This window comes from Syngnathus acus, chromosome 23 (genome assembly GCF_901709675.1).
Source record: "Syngnathus acus chromosome 23, fSynAcu1.2, whole genome shotgun sequence".
Lineage (NCBI taxonomy): Eukaryota > Metazoa > Chordata > Actinopteri > Syngnathiformes > Syngnathidae > Syngnathus > Syngnathus acus.
The window spans coordinates 891,071-896,255 of NC_051107.1; positions in this window are offsets into that span (position 1 = coordinate 891,071).

A 5,185-nucleotide genomic window follows, 5' to 3' on the forward strand; every position below is an offset into this window, starting at 1 on the left:
ACATGGATTTCCTGGGTGTGTTTTTTTGACAATGCTTCATTATGACATTCACCAAATGCAGGCTCCTCTTTTCATACCTTACTTCCATCAAAACGGAGCAAAGACTCAATGATAGAGGGGAAAAAAAAGGAGGCTCGTTGGTTAACGTTAGCCCTGTGCAAACAAAGTACAAATATGAAAGGTGCTTCGGAGAATAGATAATATTGCTGAGCAGACACCCCCCCCCCCCCACTTTGCCCTCCATTATCTAAAGGTCTCTTTAATCAAACACAGGGTTCACCCAGCCCCAGAAGGGACCCGGGCATTATTATCTTTAACGGGAATAACACGGCAGGTAAGCAGAGAATAATGTTCCTGAGCAACAGCGGACAGTGAATCGTGTCCATACATAAACAAGTAGTTTAAAAAAAATGAACCGTTTCCCATTCTTAGTCTCGCATGCGAACTGTCAAATACATGCCAAGGCAACAGGTGGCGCTGTAACCCCAAGTGAAGGTGAAGAAGGTCATTTATAGAAAAGACATAAAGGAGTTCTATTCCAACATATCTCACAAAATATAACTATTTGATCAGGTAGCAATGGTTCTTTGTGTGAAAAGCAAATTATTGATTCATTTAAATGTACTTTTTCCTTTTCCCCATTGCTTTATTTGCTGCTCACAATGTGCGTGATGGAAAGCGAGGCCATCTGCCTCTGAGGATTTCCAAACTTGCTTCCAAACTTCGAAAAATAATGGAAAATAAAAAAGAGCATGCTCACCTATCTGCAATTACTTATTTATTTTATTTATTTATGTTATTTTGTTTGTTCTGTTGGCAATTCTTGTCTTGAGATGGCTTGTTTGCCAAACATGAGCTCTTTTTTGTTTACGTAACCCTCCTTGTCACCATTTCATAACTGCCTTTCCCTCGGACATTTGCTACTTTGCTTCCCACACAGCTGATGGAGCTCGACAACATTCGCAATTTTTTATTTTATTGTTATTACGAAAGTATTGCATTTTTTTTTTGGGCCTTGCTCTTTTCAAAACCACAAATTACACAACACTATCCAGGGGCTTGTTTTCCTTCAACATTAGAATAATTTTGTAATGTTAACTGACCCGGTGACCTTTACCATTAGAATAATTTTGCAATGATAACTGATCCGGTGACCTTTATGGTACAAATGCGCCCACCACTCGCAGTTGGGTCTTAGCCAGAGTCTTATGATGTTGCTTCTTACGATATTTTTTTTCTTTTTATTCTGCTTCATCCCAAGACGTGACTATTGGATTCGGCACGCCTCATGAATCTCACCAGCTGTTGGTTCAGATTGGTCTGCCCTGAGTCACAAGCTTTAATGCCCGATGTCGAAATCGTGCTAACACAAAAATTAAGTTGGCAGTTGTACGGAAAGTACGCATAGCATTACGTCAACAAGGTGTCATGGTTATGCTACGGTGATCATTAACTGCGGAAACTGGTACTTAATGATTAATCAATTTGAATGAAGTTACAGTTTAGCGTGGAAACATGTTTTAGTAGTCACGACTCATAACCACAATAAACAAGTTAATAAGTTAACAATTACTTTGTCTAAACAAACATAGCTCATTGGATGAGTTATATTCGACCAAGTTTGTTAACGTGGAGTGTAATAATCGTAACTGTAATTGAATTTCGATTAATTGCACAGCCCTTACCACAAACATTATGCTAATCAGCTGCTAATTAGAAAATGTTTCGTATGAAATCCTAAAAGAACAGACAAATATTCAACTTCATTGTTTTTTATTAAATGAATGAACAGCAAAGGTAATAATTGAAATCATGGTTAAACAAATGCTTATTTACTTTTTGGTTTAAAACACAAAAAATATTTAAACATAAAAAATATGAAGACAAATATATTTCTTTGAAATACTACAATTAGAAAAATTATAAAACACTTTTAAAACAACAAAAAGTGCAAATGTATGAATTCAAGAATAGTTTCCTTGTACTTTGTCTAAACAAACATAGCTCATTGGATATCAATGAGTTGTATTCGACCAATTTTGTAATCGTGGAGTGTAATAATTGTAACTGTAATTGAATTTCGATTAATTGCACAGCCCTTACCACAAACAATATCCTAATCAGCTGCTAATTAGAAAATGTTTAGTATGAAATCTAAAAGAACAGACAAATATTCAATTTCACTGCTTTTGATGGAATGAATGAACTAATTATTTAGATGACAAATCCCATAAGAAATTTGCGTTACAGGTAAAGCCACATACAGTAGCTCACATCTCCTGTCAGTCATTTTGAAACAAATGAAGCACGTTTATCCCTGTACATAGTAAGACGTCTGTTCTCAGGGCGCCACTTTGCTGCCTTCTGCTTATCAATATGTCCTCCAAAAACAACAAGACAACATCGTGACAGAAAGCAGAGCAAAAGCTGCTTTGAGCGTATGTCAGCGACGCTGCCAGGCGGCAAAACTGCTAGACACACACTGAAAACCTTCAGCGATGACTGAGCGGGCTTGCGGGTGTACTGTTGCCATGACATCTGGAATTTGCAAAAAGATCTTGCTGGGCTTTTGCTGCATGAGATGCCTGGTGACAGCACCGATATGTCATCAGTAAGCAACTATTGTGTGCGCACAGCATACAACATTGTAAGTCGTCCCCTATTGGGCATTGGTTATCAGTAGTGATGGAAAATGAATGCTTCAAATTTGTACCACGAAGCAGTTGTTGTATGTTTTGACTCCTGTAGATTGTTCAGCATTGGTCTAAAAGTACACTGTCTTGACATTTCTTAAACCTCTGTATACAAGCCAACACTGCCACCTAGAGGAGTAAGAAATACAACGTGGTTCATGAAACAAATCTGAAGCTTCATTTTCCCATCACTAGTTATCGGCGTGTCACTATGTGTTAACGACAAGACGTAATGGATTTTTGTTCGATGGTAGCAAAAGCAAAATAAACAACTTGATTTTTTTCTTAATTGTCCAGAGCAGGGGTCACCAACCTTTCTTAAACCGAGAGCTACTTCCTGGGTACTGATTAAGGCAAAGGCTACCAGTTTGACACACACTTCTGAAATAGCCAATTTGCTCAATTTGGCTTTCATTATGTGTTATTATTGCGATTTCCAGTTCACATGGAAGTGTGATTTTAACAAGAATAGCAAAAATACAGTCAAACCTTGGTTTTTGACCACAATCCGTTCCAGAAGGCGGTTCGAGAAGCGAATCAGTCGAATTCCGAATCTATTTTTCCCATGCCAAATAATGGAAAAAAATTTAATCCGTTTCAAGGCAGCAAAAAAAAACCCCGCCTTTTTTAACCATTTTTTCATTTGCGCATTTTTGTCCGATCGCGCAACTGCAGCGCACCGCCGAACGCGCAAACGTAGCGCGTCGCCCACTGCGCAACTGCACCGCGCTGGTCGCATTATTGTGACAGAGCCGTCGCTGAAATTTGGAAAATATCTTTAAAGTCCTGATGTACTTTTCAAAATTTAAGTGGACCTAAGTGCGCAGGGAGCTTAATTTTGTCCGATCGCGCAACTGCAGCGCACCGCCGACCGCGCAACTGCACCGCGCTGGTCGCATTATTGTGACAGAGCCGTTGCTAAAATTTAGAAAATATTTTTAAAGTCCTGATGTACTTTCCAAAATTTAAGTGGACCTCAGTTCGCAGGGAGCTTAATTTGGTCTGATCGCGCAACCGCAGCGCGCCGGGCTCTCACTGTCGCATTGCTTTAAGAGCGTCTTTGCGTTTTAGGATGGCTTTACTGCTCCCACTTGCTTTCTTTGGAGGCATGATTCGGGGTTAATACAATCCTCAAAGTAACGAAAATACAATAACAACGGAGTCAGTCGACATCCGGGCCGCGCGGTCGGGTTTTCTCGGGTCCTTCCGGCTCATCTACCGAGGTTCGACCTCCGAATTTCGTTCGACAACCGAAGCAAAAAAATATCGAATTTTTTGTTCGAATTCCGATTTGTTCGAGAACCGGGACGTTCGAAAACCGAGGTTTGACTGTAAAATAAATAGATGCAGCTCACTGACAAGTGCCAATTTTAGAACAGTCCTGCGGGCGACTCATGCGGTCCTCACGGGCAACCGTGTTGGTGACCACTGGTCCAGAGATTGCTTAAACGAATCCTGGAACGTTCAGTACATACTAAAATGTGAAGCAAGCAGAAGTTAGTGTTCACCAATGTGAGAGTCAGAAATAATTGGGGAATGGAGAACTTTATTAATTCACGGGTTTTGCAATGTGTAGTCTGTTTTACTGTCAGGTTATTCCATTTTTTGTTCAGCCCTCTCAAACAAAAACCTTTCACAACAAAGCTTTGCTAGCCCGTGACGCAACAACGAGTGTTTGGTGAAGCCATCTTTAATTTCTTTGACTCTCTTCGGAGCCAACATTGTCTTGAAGTTCCTGGCGGGAAATAAACTTTGCTGGTGTTTTTACAGTGTGGTGCTTGTCCATTGTTTGTTGCAGCGAATACTGCTTGCTGCCTCTGTAATCGGCTTCTGGGTTGCTCAAGCAGCTAGGATTGTGGTATTGACAGACCTTTGTAAGCACTTGGAAATGTACTTGCAAAGTAAAATCACTGCAGTTGCTACACTTTTGGGAGTTTGGTGACAAATATTTTGTATTTGGAAAGCCTTTATGTAGTCTTGTGTTTAGTTTTAGGATATATATGTAAGATAATTATAGTGAGTCTGTTTGAATTCTCAATGCTGCTGAAACTTTGTGTTGCTTATCTCCCAGCAGGTTTCGTCAGAGGGATTAGCGGCAAAGTGGTGTAAACAAATTGAGCTAAGTAGGCGCAAACGCCCTAAATTCGTTATGTCAGGCATAAATCACGTTGGGATTAAAAAACAAAAAACAAAAAAAAAACAGCAAGGCAACAACACAGCGGAGAAGAGAGAATATATATTTTACATTTTTTGCTTTGACAAATACAGCAAAAAAAAAATATTCCATAGATTATTAAAGCGTACTATATAATACTGAAGTAGATTCTGTGATAATTCTCCATTTTGATTAATCTACCCCCTTCCTGTTCATCAGCACAGCTCATCTGGTTAAAATATTTATCACCCGTTATGCATTTATGACCGTTCCTGTAATCCCGTCATCGGCTACCATCAGCTCAATCACATTTTCCTTGTTGATCCTGAGCTTCCGA